The 15,293-nt window shown below is 38.7% G+C and overlaps 1 protein-coding gene across 3 annotated transcripts in view; it reads right to left on the minus strand.

Annotated features, from left to right (window-relative positions):
- MARCHF5 (membrane associated ring-CH-type finger 5) overlaps positions 1-15,293 on the minus strand; it is a 58,999-nt gene that overhangs the window by 23,184 nt on the left and 20,522 nt on the right. The gene's annotated exons all lie outside the window — the stretch shown is intronic.

A 15,293-nucleotide genomic window follows, 5' to 3' on the forward strand; every position in this document is an offset into this window, starting at 1 on the left:
AAAACTAATCTGCTTTTAAGACTTAGGGAGCAAGACCAAACATGATCCAGCAGTAACACAAGAAACTCTTATTCTGAAGGTATCCAAGTCATTTGCCTCATAAGAAGGTATACCAATGAGGGTTACAAAAGACTAAATGAAGGGCCAGGCATGGTGGCTCATGCCTGTAATCCCAGTACTTTTGGAGGCCAAGGCGGGTGAATCACCTGAGGTCAGGAGTTCAAGACCAGCCTGGCCAACCTGGTGAAACCCCGTCTCTAATAAAAATACAAAAGTTAGCTAGGCATGGCGGTGGGAGCCTGTAATTCCAGTTACTCGGGAGGCTGAGGCAGGAGAATCGCTTGAACCTGGGAGGTGGAGGTTACAGTGAGCCGAGATTGCGCCATTGCACTCCAGCCTGGGCAACAAGAGCAAAACTCTGTCTCAAAAAAAAAAAAAAAAAAAAAAAAAGACTAAATAAGTTCTCTAACTATAAGCTTTGACAACAAAGGTTATTCAAAGACTAAATCACCATGGAATAGGACTTAGGTTTTTAAATTTTTCTTTATTTTGATCATACATAGGAACTTATATATAAAGCAAAGTAAAAAAAAAAAAAATTTATCTGAAGGCTAAGTGTAAATATTACTAGAAAATTTTATTAATATGAAAAGATTATTACTTGAGTTCTTAAGTCCATATTTGTTTTTTATGTAGTGAAATAAGCCAATGATATATTTTATGAGCAGGCACAGAAGAAATAGGTTGAGTTCATGTGAGTGACAGAAGGTCATGTGGCTAGAGGAAAAACAATGCAGAGCATTTTTATGGAGTAACTGATACCTTGGTATATCAGTCAAAAATGTAAAACCCCCATAGAATTGAAGCTGCAAAGTTTTAAGTTTGGGGAAAATATATTTCTTACTCTATAGTACCCTTTTACGATCTAAGTATTCTTACTTTAAAATGGTTTAGCCTCCTCACTGATAAAGAAATGTGTATTAAAACTACAATAAGGTATCTTTTCTTAACAGACTGGCTAAAATCTTGGTTTGCTAACACATCCTACTCGCAAAGCATGAGGAAATAGTCACACTCACATATTACAGGTGAATATACAAATGGTTCAGCACCTGTGGAAGGAAATTTGGCAATACCCAGCAAAATTCTACGTGCAATTTACCCTCTGACTCAGCAATCTCTTCTTGATTGATAACATAAATTTTCTAAGCCAATAAATGGAGAATGAAAAAATTGGAATGACAATGTTTTGTATTAATCAATGAAACAATGGATCTAGAGGCAATGAATAATAAAGTATCAATCTCTGCTAAAACCATTAGGTGGAAATGAATAGGTTAACTTTATCGAATGGATCAGGCTGATAATACCTATACACACTGTTCGGTCTTACATTATGTGCCTTGCGATGTGATGAAATAAGAAGCACACAATCAGATATTCCTGTAAAAAAATATATATATACAGTAACCTCACTGACAGGATCTAAACACCAGTTTACACAAAATGCAGGGGATAGGACAACATATTAAACAGCCAAGTATTAGTAGTGTATGAGCATAACAAAGCCCAGGAAATGAGAAACTCTATCATAACAAAAAAAGGGAAAATGTCTAACATAACTCTAATCAGAGTTCTACAAAATGAGAATGGTAAGAATGGGGGAAAAGCAATATGTGAAGAGATAAAAGCCAAGATTTTTCAAGAATAACCACTTAGGTAGAGAAATAAAGCACAAAACTTAAAGGAAAAAGTAGGACATATAGAATGCACAAAATCTGATGATAAAAATCCAACTATATCAGTATCACAATAAACATAAAAAAGAACCCAAAAGAATTAAAAGGGTGAGAAGAGATAAACAGGGCAAAATCAACATCATTGACAAAGTTCACACAAAAGGGCAAAAAAAAAAAAAAAAAAAGTAACTTTACAGTGGAGAAATGTGGCAAACACTACAACAGCCAAATAATCAAGGTCATAGCCAAGAGGAGTGTAAGGAGACATGACTAAATGTAATGTGGTATCTTGGATAAGATTCTGAAACAGAATAAAGACATGTGAATTACATTTAGTCATGTCTCCTTACACTCCTCTTGGCTATGACAGTTTCTCAGACTTCTTTGCTTTTGATGACCTTGACAATCTTGAGGAGTACTGATCAGGTATTTTGTATAATATCCCTCAATTGGAATTTGTCTGGTGTTTTTCTCATTATCTCTTGGAGTTAGGACTTTTAGGGAAGAAGACCACAGAGGCAAAGTGCAATTTTCATTGCATCATATCAAACGTACATAATACCTACATGAATCATTACTGGTGATAATGACCTTGATTATTTGGCTGTTGTAGTGTTTGCCACGTTTCTACACTGTAAAGTTACTTTTTTTTTTTTGCCCTTTTAAGTCAGCTTTTTCAATGGTGGTGTTGACTTTGCCCTGTTTATCTCTTCTCATATGAAACTGGGATATATTCCTTTTCCACAAATGGAATATTTCATAGTAAAAGAGAAAAAATACCTGAGTGAGCATTCTGCTAAGCTTTGATCAATGCCAAGGTGGCAGATATAACTAGTTCTATATATTGATAGCAGCATGTTGGCAAAGGCAATGGGGAAGCAGGAACTCCACTACACCGTTGGGAGATTAAATGGGTGTAATGTCTACAAAAGCCAATTATAGGATATCTATTATATTATAAATGCATATACTTTTGACTCAGTAATTCTATTTCTAGTCATTTATCTTACAGATATATTTGCACACATGCATAAAATTATTTCCCAAAGTTGTTTATAAAAGTACTGTCTGTAACAGTAAAAGATTGGAAACAAGCCTATATGTCCATCAATGGAAGACTGATTATGTAAGTAACCATACATCTATGTATGTACACAGCTGTTTTTTTTAAAAAGCTCTTTATCCAGGCTGACTACTTTTAATAGAAAAAAAAAAAAAAAACCTCTTTATACACGAATACAAAATGGTATACTGCTAAGAAAAAAAAAAAGTTTAAGCAACCTGCCCTCTAGCTTCTGATGTGTTCAAATGATAGGAGAGACCAGAACATCAGAAAGTGGTAAAAGTGTTAAAGAAAGTCTTTTCCCTGGTTCCCTCACTGCAAGTAGCTTGCATTTCTCTATAAAAGATCACAGGTCCTATTAAGGAGCTCTCTCCCTCTGCTGCAGCTCTTGTTAACAGTTCTCTTCCCTTGTACTATCAGTTTTCTAAGGTTGCTAAGCCCTGGGTACTTCCCTATCCCTTGTTGTTCCTTTAACTCTCACATTTGTAGATTCTGTGTAAGTGTAGTGAGAGAGGGAGAGAAGAAGAATGAAGGAGAGAGAGAGAAGAAAAAGAGAAACAAACTGCAATGAAATACCAGAAATTTATAACAATGGTTGTAATTTATAACCAAGTAAGAAAACTTACTTGCCACCATGGCTGGCAGACATGGTAGAAAGACTTTTCATTAAATATCCTACTGTATCTTGTGTCTTTGAATTTCTGACCGTGTCAATGCGTTACTTGGGGGAAAAATATAAACTTAAACATCAAATGAGTTAAAAAAAATTGCTTATGAGATATTGTAGTTGCTCCATCTTCTCTTTGATGTATTTGCTATTCCTTTCCATTTCCAGCAAAGCAAATATCAAGAGAAAGAAAAGAGAATAGGCAATTTGTTAGTGCTTGCATTTTTGATAGTGCTGGCTATCATTTTGCTTTTTGGCTATATAATTCTCTTTCAATTCTAGTGGTACCAACTCATAAAATGTTTGTTACTTACACATCATTTGTGTAATTTATTAACAGTATCTCAAATTAGTTCAAATTCACATTATCTCTATTAGTTCTTATGGTACTTGAAACTACTTATCCATATGTGGCCTGGTAGCTGACTCACTGAGTGACAGTAATAAGAAATTTGCCAGTGTAAAATTCTGGCTCCTTGCTTTATTTGCTGGAAGCCCATGGGCTTCCATTACATAAATTTGCTGAGTGTATTCCTTATCTATAAACTGAGGACACTATCTATTATGCAGAGCTTTTGAGAAGTTTAAATAATATAGGCAAAGTGATCAACATAGTGCCTAGAATGAAACAGAGAATGGAAAAATAGGCAATAGGGGCCTATTAGCAAATGATAGCTATTGATATTACCACTGATATTAAAATATTGTAAAATAAAATAGTTACAACTATTAATTTTATATCCTAGATTCTCTAGGAAGGTTTCTCCCAGGAATTGGTCCTATTCATCCCCAGTGAACATCTTTCCCTTCTAAGCATTTACACTCCACTCAACACTTGAAAACCACTTTTTGAGGATGGTTACTGGTAAAAATTCTATATAAGAAGTTTCAGTTAATGTTTAGTTATAAGAGCAACAATAAAATACGAGTATTTATTGTATACAGTGGCTCATGCCTGTAATCCCAGAACTTTGGGAGGCCGAGGCAGGTGGATCACTGGAGTTCAGGAGTTTGAGACCAGCCTGGCCAGCGTGGTGAAACCTCATCTCTACTAAAAATACAAAAAATTAGCCAGATGTGGTGGTGCACACCTGTAATCCCAGCTACTTGGGAAGCTGAGGCAGGAGAACTGCTTGAACCTGGGAGGTGGAGGTTGCAGTGAGCCAAGATCGTGCAGCTGCAATCCAGCCTGTGCCACACAGTAAGACTCTATCTCAAATAAATAAATACATAAATAATAAAATAAAGATGACAAAAATTTAACTTGAAAACTAAGAATTTACTCTTAATGAGATATAAGAGAGCTGAAATGGCTACACGAATATCAGTCAAGGGATTTTTAATGACAAAATTGCTATTAGAAACCAAAAAGGATATTTTACAATGGTAAAGGGACAATCCATCAGAAAGACGTAACAATTATAAATACGTGCACTTAACAGAGCTCCAAAATAAATTAAGCAAAGATGTATGGAACCAGAGGAACAGGCAATTTAACAATAATTGGAGACTTCTATGCCCCACTCTCTCTCTCTCTTTTTTTTTTAAAGACATAAGGCTTTACTCTGTTATCCAGGCTGCAGTGCAGTGGTGCAGTAAGAGCTCATTGCAGTCTCGAACTCTTGGGCTCAGGCAATCCTCCTGATACAGCCTCCTGAGCTAGCGGAGACCACAAGCATGTGCCACCATGCCTGGCTAAAGTTTTTTTTTTTTTTTTGTAGAGACAGGGTCTCACTACGTTGCTCAGGCTGGTCTTGAACTCCTAGGCACAAATGATCCTCCCACCTGGACCTTCCTAAGTGCTGGGATTATAGGCACAAGACACCACTCACCACTCTACTTTAAATAATAAACAGGTAAAAGATAACAAGGAAATAGAATACTTGAAAATAACAGAATCAACTAGACATTTATAGAATACTCCAACAGCAGCAGAATACATGTTTTTCTCAAGCGCACATGGAACATTCTCCAGGATAAACCTATGTTAGGCCACTAAAAAAAGTTTTAATGTAGTTAAGAAATCAGACAAAGTATGCTCTCTGATCAAAATGAAATTAAAAAATCAATAACAAGGACATCTGGGAAATTTACAAATACGTGAAAATTAAACACCACATTCCTAAATAGTCAGTGAGTCGAAGAAGAAATCACAAGAAAAATTAGAAAATATTTTGAGATAAATGAAAACGCAACAAAAATTATGATACACAGCTAAAGTAGCACTTAGAGGAAATTTTATAGTTGTAAATGACATTAGAAAAGAAGATGCCGGGCACGGCATGAGGTCAGGAGATCAAGACTATCCTGGCTAACACGGTGAAACCCTGTCTCTACTAAAAATACAAAAAATTAGCTGGGTGTGGTGGTGGGCACACCTGTAGTCCCAGCCACTCGGGGGACTGAGGCAGGAGAACAGCATGAACCCAGGAGGCAGAGCTTGCAGTGAGAGGAAGGGAGGGAGGAAGGAAGGAAGGAAGGAAGATTAAGAGAATGAGAAGACAAGCAAGGAGAAAAGATCTGCCCAAGACATCTGACAAAGAACTTTTATCCAAAATATCCAAAGAACTCTTAAAGGTCAACAATTAGAAAACTATCATGCTGGTTTTTAAAATGAGCAAAAGACTTGTACCCCTCATCAAAGAAGATACACAGATGGCATATAAACATATGCAAAGATGTTTCACATCATCTATCACTAGAAAATTGCAAATTAAAATGAGATACCACTATACATCTATCAGAATGACCCAAATCAAAACATTGGCAAGGATGTGGAGTAACAGGAACTCTCATCCATAGCTGGTGAAAATGCAAAATGGTACTTGGTACAGCCACTTTGGAAGACAGTTTCAAGGCTTCTTGCAAAACTAAACATACTTGTATCATACCATCCAGCAATCACGCTCCTTGGTATTTACCCCAATGAGTTGAAAATTTATGTCCACACAAAATCCTGTACATGGATGTGTACAGCTTTATTCATAATAGCCAAAACTTGGAAGCAACCAAGATGTCTTTCAGTACATGAATGGATAAACTGTGGGACATCCAGACAATGGAAGAGTATTCAGTACTAAAATGAAATGATCTATCAAGCTACAAAAAGATACAGAGGAAATTAAATGCATGTTACTAAATAAAAGACAATCTGAAAAGGCTACATACTGTATGAGTCCAACTATATGACCTTGTGGAAAAGGAAAAGCTACGGAGAAAGAAAAAGAGGTATGGTGGCCAGAAGCTCGGGGAGGGATGAAAAGATGGAGCACAGAGGATTTTTAGGTCAGCGAAACTATTCTGCATAATACTATAATGGTGGATACATGTCATTATACAGTTGTCAAAACCTGGAATGAACCCTTTATACATTATATATTATACAGTTGTCAAAACCAAGAGTGAACCCTAATGTAAACTATGGACACTTTGGGTGGTAATGATGTGTCAACTTAAGTTCATTGACTGTAAAAAATGTAACACTCTGGTACAAGATGTTGATAGTGGGGAAAGTAGTGAGCACTCTGTGTGTGCTCAGGGGTGGAGGCTGGTATATGGTTTACTGTGAACCCACAAATGCTCTAAAATCTATTTAAAAATAACAAAAACAGAAAGAGGAGCTGGGTGCAGTGGTATGCACCTGTAGTCCCAGCTAACCAGGATACTGAAGCAGGAAGATACTTGAGCCCATGAGTTCAAGGCTGCAGTGTAGCCTTGACCGTACCTGTTAACAGCTACTGCACTCTAGCCTGAGCAACATGGCAAGACTCTGAAAAAGAATAAAGAAGGTGGCTGGGGATGAGTGGCTCACGCCTGTAATCCCAGCACTTTGGGAGGCTGAGGTGGGCAGATCACGAGGTCAAGAGATCGAGACCATTCTGGCCAACATGGTGAAACCCTGTCTCCACTAAAAATACAAAAATTTGCTCAGTGTGTGGTGCATGCCTGTAGTCCCAGCTACTCAGGAGGCTGAGGCAGAAGAATCGCTTGAACCCAGGAGGTGGAAGTTGCAGTAAGCTGAGATCACGCCACTGCACTCCAGCCTGGCGACAGGGCGAGACTCCGTCTCAAAAACAAAACAAAACAAAAAGCTAGCTGTGATGGTGCACGCCTCTAATCCTAGCACTTTGGGAGGCTGAGGTGGGCTGATTACTTGAGCTCAGGAGTATGAGACCAGCCTGGACAACATGGCAAAACCCTGTCTCTATTTAAAAAAAATACAAAAACTAGCTGGGTATGGTGATGAGCACCTGCAGTCCCAGCTACTTGGGAGGATGAGGTGGGAGGATCACTTGAGCCTAGGAGGTCAAGGTTGCAGCAAGCTGAGATTGTGCCACTGCATCCCAGCATGTTTGACAGAGTGAGGCCCTGTCTCAAAAAAAAAAAAAAAAAAAAGGACAAAAAGAAAGCAAAAAGATCCCAGGTCAACTAACCTTCTACCTTAAGAAACTAGAAGGAGAAATGCAAACTAAATGCAAACCAAGCAGAAGGAAGAAAGGACATAAATATTAGGGTGGATACAAATGAAACGGAGAATGCAAGAATAGAAAGAAAAAACTTGGACAAATCTTTTTTTGAGACGGAGTTTCGCTCTTGTTGCCCAGGCTGGAATGCAGTGGCATGATCTCGGCTCACTGCAACCTCTGACTCCTGGGTTCAAGTGATTCTCCTGCCTCAGCCTCCCGAGTAGCTGGGATTATAGGCGCCCACCACCATGCCCAGCTAATTTTGTATTTTTAGTAGAGATGGGGTTTTTCCACGTTGGTCAGGCTGGTCTTGAACTCCCGACCGCAGGTGATCTGCCCACCTCGGCCTCCCAAAGTGCTGGGATTACAGGCATGAGCTACCACACCCGGCCAATCCTGACAAATCTTTAGCTAGACTGACCAGAAAAAAAAGAGAAGATTCAAATGACTAAAATCATGAATTAAGGAAGGGGCATTACTACCAATCTTACAAAAATGAAAAGGATGATTAAAAAATACTATAAATAACTATATGCCAACAAATTAGATAATATACATGAAAGGGACAAATTTGTAAGACACAAACTATCAAAACTAATTCAAGAAGAAATAGAAAATCTGAATAGACCTGTAAGTAATGAGATTGAACTAGTAATAAAAAAATTTCCCATGAATAAAAGCCCAGGACCAAATGGCTTCACTGCTCCCAAACAGTTAAAACACCAATCCTTCACAAACTCTTCTAAAAAATATAAAGGAGGGATCACTTCCCAACTTATCCTATGAGCCAGTATGATTCCAGCACCAAAACCAAAGATATCACAAAAGAACTACAGACCAATACCCATTATGAGTACAGACACAAAAGTTCCCAACAAAGTATTAGCAAACATGACCAAGTAGAACTTATTCCAGGAATCCCAGGCCGGTCTAATATGAAAATCGACCAAATGTAATATGCCATATTAATAGAATACAGAACAATACCCACATGATTATCAATAGAGAAATAGCATTTGACAAAACCCAACACTTTTTCATGACAAAAGCCCTTAACAAATTACAAATAGACGGGACATCCTCAACCTGATAAAGGATATCTCTGAAGAACCCAGTTAACATACACTCATGTGTTACTCAATGATGGGTATCCACACACAGGGATAAATGTGTCCTTAGGCCATTTTGTAGTTTTGTGAACATCATAGAGTCAGTATGGTATAGCCTATTTACACACCTAGGCTATATGGTATAGCCTACTGCTCCTAGCCTACAAACCTGTACAGCATGTTACTGTATTGAATACTGTAGGCAAATATAATACAATGGTATTTGTGTTCCTAAACATAGGAAAGGTACAGTAAAAATATGGTATAAAAGATAAAAGATGGTATACCTGTATAGAACACTTAACCATGAATGGAGCTTGCAAGGCTGGAAGTTTGGAAGTTGCCCTGGGTGATTCAGTGAATGGGTGGTGAGTGAATGTGAAGGCCTAAGACACTACTATACACTATTATAGACTTTATAAACACTGTATACTTATTACACTGAATTTATAATTTTTAGTAATAAATTAACCTTAGCTTACTGTAACTTTTAAACTCTATACATTTCTAACTTTTTTTAACTTTGACTCTTTTGTTTTAACACTTAGCTTAAAACACATTGTACAGCTGTGCAAAAAATTTTTTATCCTTATTCTATAAGCTTTTTTCTATTTTTAAAATTTATTATTTTTACTTTTTAAACTTTTTTGTTAAAAACTAAGACACAAGTACACACATTAGCCTAGGCCTACACAGGGTCGGGATCACCAATTAATATCACTGTATAATAACAAGGTTCTTACCAGGTCTCAAAGTTTATGGACAGACTTTATTCATAAAACAAACTTTTCTCAGTTGGTATTCCTTGTATGTTTTAAAGCAATGCTTTTTAAATTTAATGTGCATAGAAATCACTCAATGATCTCATTAAAATGCACATTTCAGCTGGGTGTGGTGGTTCTTGCCTACATTATCAGTACTTTGGAAGGCCAAGGGGGTTTGGGAATCCCTTGAGGCCAGGAAGTTTGAGACTGGGCAACATAGTGATCCCCCATCTCTAAAAAGAAAAAGAAAAATTAGCTGGGTGTGGTGGCACATGCCTATAATCCCATCTACTTGGAAGGCTGAGGCAAGAAGACTGCTTGAGCCCAGGAGTTTGAGGCTGCAGTGAGCTATGATCATGCTGCTGTACTCCAGCGTTGGCAACAAAGCGAAACACCGTCTTTAAAAAATAAAAATTAAAAAAAAAAAAAAAAAGCAGACTTCTATTCAGTAAAAGGGGGGTGGAGAAAAGGGGTGGTGTTCTGCATTCCTAATAACTCCCAATGATGCTAATGTTGCTGGTCCTCAGATCATATTTTGAGTAGCAAGGTTTTAAGTAGGTGCATACATACAACTGACTTAACTCACTAGAAAAAAGAAAAAAGCAAACTAACATGGGTGGCAAACAGTGAGAAGGATAAAATTCCGATGAATCCTTTAAGTTTTTCACAGCTGAGCACAAGTAACTCCCTATTAACAATGAAGAACATACACTTATACTACCTCTTCATTCCTTCCATGACAAGTACCAGAAAAGATGCAGAATTGGCCAGCTAGCACCAGCCAGACTGGGGCTAAATCCTTTTGAAAAGTTAAAAAAATAAACAACACAAAATCTGCTGCACAGAGATCATCCCATAGAATATTAACCATCATCACCTTTCCTTCTCTGTATCTTCTGTCTTTTATTCCTTCTTCTAGTCAGTGTTTATCAAGTGTCTTTGGAGACCAACGGCAGTCCCTGGCAATCTATTAACTGGTTTACAGACAGTTTGAGAAAAAAGTGATAAAAGCTTTGATCACAAACATTTCACAAATTTTGAGAAGATTATGACTTTCATAGAAATCCTTTTAGGTTCTTTATTGCTGTTACATTCTAAGGATCACCCAAGCTCTACAAGGATAAGTTAAGAAAACACTATCATAAGGAAAATGGAAAGGGTTAACATACTTCCACATCATATGAGTTGTTTACATTGGTTAACCATATATTTTGTTGTTACTATCATACTGTGTTAAATCCCAAATTTAGGGAAATTAATCAATGGTTCAAAAGAGTAAAAGTGAAAAATACATTTAACTCAGAATGCCGTAAATGATAACAGTATGATTTTATAGTGAAGACTGATCTTAGAATGAGCTGTGATCAGTAAACTAGGAGTGATAACTCTGTACTAGGAGACATCCTTGTTCCCACTGTACCGTGATATATTATTAAATAGGGACAAGAAGCCACTGAAGTGTTCAGATCATTTTCAACAACTCCAGTAAACCAACCAAAGCCTCCACTATGAATTCTGTCATTAAAATATCAAAATAATAGTCAAAGGTACTTCTTTTAACAAAAGAGATTCAACTACTGTCAGCTGCAAAATTAATGACAAATGTGCTCAGACAGAAATAAAACAATCTACTGGCAAAATTCTATCATCAGATGACACTATTGGACATTATGTGCTATGTGTGTTATACAGAGAGGAAGAACAATTATTATTACAGATGTATGCTCTTAAGTATTTTGTTTTATGGCTGCATGAAGCCACTAGTTTACAGAGTACGAATCAACTCTTAGCATATACGAATGTAATATGTTAATGAAGAAATACAAGCAACTTTTAAAAAGTTTTTAGAAGAAGATATTTTCTTTTAACCAACAATTATTTTTGAACCTTGACTTGAAAAGTTGTGCTGGAATCAGCATGGCTAGAGCACTAGCTTTGTGTGTGGCAATGAAGAGCCCACCATCTGAAAGCCAATTCACACATGGCTTCATTTACAGACAATAGCTGGCTTGAGTCATTGTTAATAACTGCATGGAAAATTGTGAATATAATTAAAATTGCAGCCCTTGAACAGGTATCTTCAGCATGTTAAGAATACAGCAGCAGGCTGGGCACATGGTGGCTCACACCTGTAATCCTAGCACTTTGGGAGGCCAAGGTGGGTGGATTGCTTGAGCCCAGGTGTTTGAGACAAGCCTGGACAACATAGCAAGACCCTGCATCTATCTGAAAAAAAAAAAAAAAGCAGGAGCTAATACTGTTTTTCTGTTTTGTCAAGAGGAAATATGCTAACAATACCTACTCAAATGAAGGATATACCTTTTTTTTTTTTTTTTTGAGACAAAGTCTTGCTCTGTCACCCAGGCTGGAGTGCAATGGTGCAAGCTTGGCTCACAGCAACCTCTGCCTCCCAGGTTCACGTGATTCCCCTGCCTCAGCATCCCAAGTAGCTGGGATTACAGGCGCCTGCCACCACGCCTGGCTAATTTTTGTATTTTTAGTAGAGACAAAGTTTCAACTTGTCTCTACTGGTCTCTTGGCTTGTTGGCCAAGCTGGTCTCGAACTCCTGATCTCAGGTGATCTGCCTGCCTCGGCCTCCCAAAGTGTTGGGATTATAGGCGTGAGCCACCATGCCCAGCAGATATTCATTTTTTTGTAACACTGATGTCATTAAAACATACCTATGATTTTAAGTGGCTAACTCAAGTACCATACCTCTATGACAGTATAGTGATCAGCTTGAACATAGCATTTGAGAGTAAAATTATGATTCTCTCTCTCTTTTTTTAAAGATTGGTTTCACTCTGTTGCCCAGGCTAGAAGGTAGTGGCGCAATCATAGCTCAATGCAGCCTCAAACTCCTGGGCTCAAGAGATCCTCCCATCTCAGCCTCCCAAGTAGCCAGGACTTACAACAGGTGTGCTCCATCACACTTGGCTAAATTTTTTTTTTTTGTAGAGACAAGGTTTTGTTATGTTGCCCAGGCTGGTCCCGAGCTCGTAACCTCAAGCAATCCACCCATCTCAGCCTCAAAAGTGCTGGGATTACAGATGCGAGCTACCATTACTGGCTACAATTCTTTTTTGTTGTTGAGACAGGGTCTCACTCTGTCTCCCAAGCTGGAGTACAGTGGCGCAGTCACAGCTCACTGTGGCCTCCACTTCACAGGCTCAGGCAATCCTCCCACCTCAGCCTTCTGAGTAGCTGGGACTACAGGTGTTTGCCACCATGCCCAGCTAATTTTTTTTGCTATTTTTGGTAGGGATGGAGTTTCACCCTGTTGCCCAGGCTGGTCTCAAGCAAATCTACTCGCCCCAGCTTCCCAAAGTGTTGGGACTACAGGTGTGAGCCACTGTGCCCGGCCGCAATTCCATTTTTTAGAGGGAGTCTCGCTCTGTCTCCCAGGCCGGAGCGCAGTGGTGCGATCTCGGCTCACTGCAAGCTCCGCCTCCCCGCTTTACGCCATTCTCCTGCCTCAGCCAACCGAGTAGCTGGGACTACAGGCGCCCACCACCACACCTGGCTAATTTTTTTGTATTTTTAGTAGAGATGGGGTTTCACCGTGTTAGCCAGGATGGTCTCGATCTCCTGACCTAGTGATCTGCCCACCTCGACGTCCCAAAGTGCTAGGATTACAGGCGTGAGCCACTGCGCCCCGCTCGGCCACAATTCTTAGTAACAAAATATGCAGACTAAATAATGATACAAACAGCTTAACCAAAGAGTTTTACTCTTTTCCTTTTTCTGTGAGATGGAGTATGGGCTCTGTTGCCTAGGCTTGTGTGCAGTGGCACGATCTCGGCTCACTGCAACCTTTGCCTTCTGGGTTCAAGCAACTCTTCTGCCTCAGCCTCTCAAGTAGCTGGGACTACAGGTAGACGCCACCATGTCTAGCTAATTTTTGTATTTTTCGTAGAGATGGGATTTCACCATAGTGGCCAGGCTGGTCTCGAACTCCTGACCTTGTGATCTGGCCACCTCCGCCTCCCAAAGTGCTGGGATTATAGGCGTGAGCTACCACGCCCGGCCGAGATTTACTCTTTTCTAACAAGTAGGTAGACTTAAAACCATATTCAATTACTGCAGTAAATCTGAAAACATATTTCCTAGAACTGAATTCAACCAAAAGGACACACCTACACATTGCCATCTCCCAAATTAAAATATTCAACTTTCCTGTTGAGTGCCATACACTTGTCAACTTGATGTAGTTTTCAGTGAGAATTACTGTAATAATTTTTGTGTCCATTTGAATATCTAAAACATCTAACAGAAATACCATATACTTGCTGCTCTTCCCAAATCTATAATTCAAAGGTGGGGCTAATTTAATAAAACTAAGAGCAAGAAAAGAAATCAGTTAAATATGAAACCTTAACTTGGACTTTAGTAAGTCTTTCACCATTAATGTGGTGGTACAATAATGTGAACAATCATTGCTTTTCCTGATACTGATTTAAAAATACTGCTTTGGGCCGGGCGTGGTGGCTCAAGCCTGTAATCCCAGCACTTTGGGAGGCCGAGATGGGCGGATCATGAGGTCAGGAGATCGAGACCATCCTGGCTAACACGTTGAAACCCCGTCTCTACTAAAAAAAATACAAAAAACTAGCCGGGCGACGTGGCGGGCGCCTGTAGTCCCAGCTACTTGGGAGGCTGAGGCAGGAGAATGGCGTAAGCCCGGGAGGCGGAGCTTGCAGTGAGCTGAGATCTGGCCACTGCACTCCAGCCTGGACGACAAAGCCAGACTCCGTCTCAAAAAAAAAAAAAAAAAAAAAAATACTGCTTTGATCTTACAATAAAAACATTTTGAATTATTCTTTTGTGTTTATCTAAAATCAGTGGTATGCACTGAAGACCCATCACATGGTCCACAAATCCCAAATGTTTGAAAACACTACTTTCTCTACTACACTACTTCCCTTTCATAGGAAGCTATCATTTCTTCCTGTGCGTGTTAGAGAAAAACAGAGAACCAAGGAAATTTTGTTTGCCCTTATTATTAATATTCTCACATTAGAAAAGCACTTCATTATCTGCATTTATGTTGCCTCATTTTCAAAAACATTGGTCTGATTTCAGTATGAATAGCACTTATAAAAAACAATATACATAATAATTATTTCCAATTTTTCCAGAATTCCTCTGCCCCCAAAGTCATTCTTTCCTTATGACCTTCCCAGAACCCAAGCTGCCTTCCTATACTTCTTGGTTACAGTCAAGGGTTATAAAAAAAAGTTTAACAACTGGCACGGTATAAACACCAAACCAAGAGATTGACACCAATTTATAACTGTATGGCTGTAATGGAACAGGCTCACTAAACATCAGCCTTAGACTGCTTCTTGTAAGCAGTCTGCTATACTTTTTTTCCATGCTAGGCCTGTTCCCAAAGATCTTTGGTTATTTCTTACCTGCCACTTCACAGAAAAGGGATAGCAGTGTTCATGAAAGAAACCACACAAATTGGATTCCAAAGATGAG

Source organism: Papio anubis, chromosome 11, assembly GCF_008728515.1.
Source record: "Papio anubis isolate 15944 chromosome 11, Panubis1.0, whole genome shotgun sequence".
Lineage (NCBI taxonomy): Eukaryota > Metazoa > Chordata > Mammalia > Primates > Cercopithecidae > Papio > Papio anubis.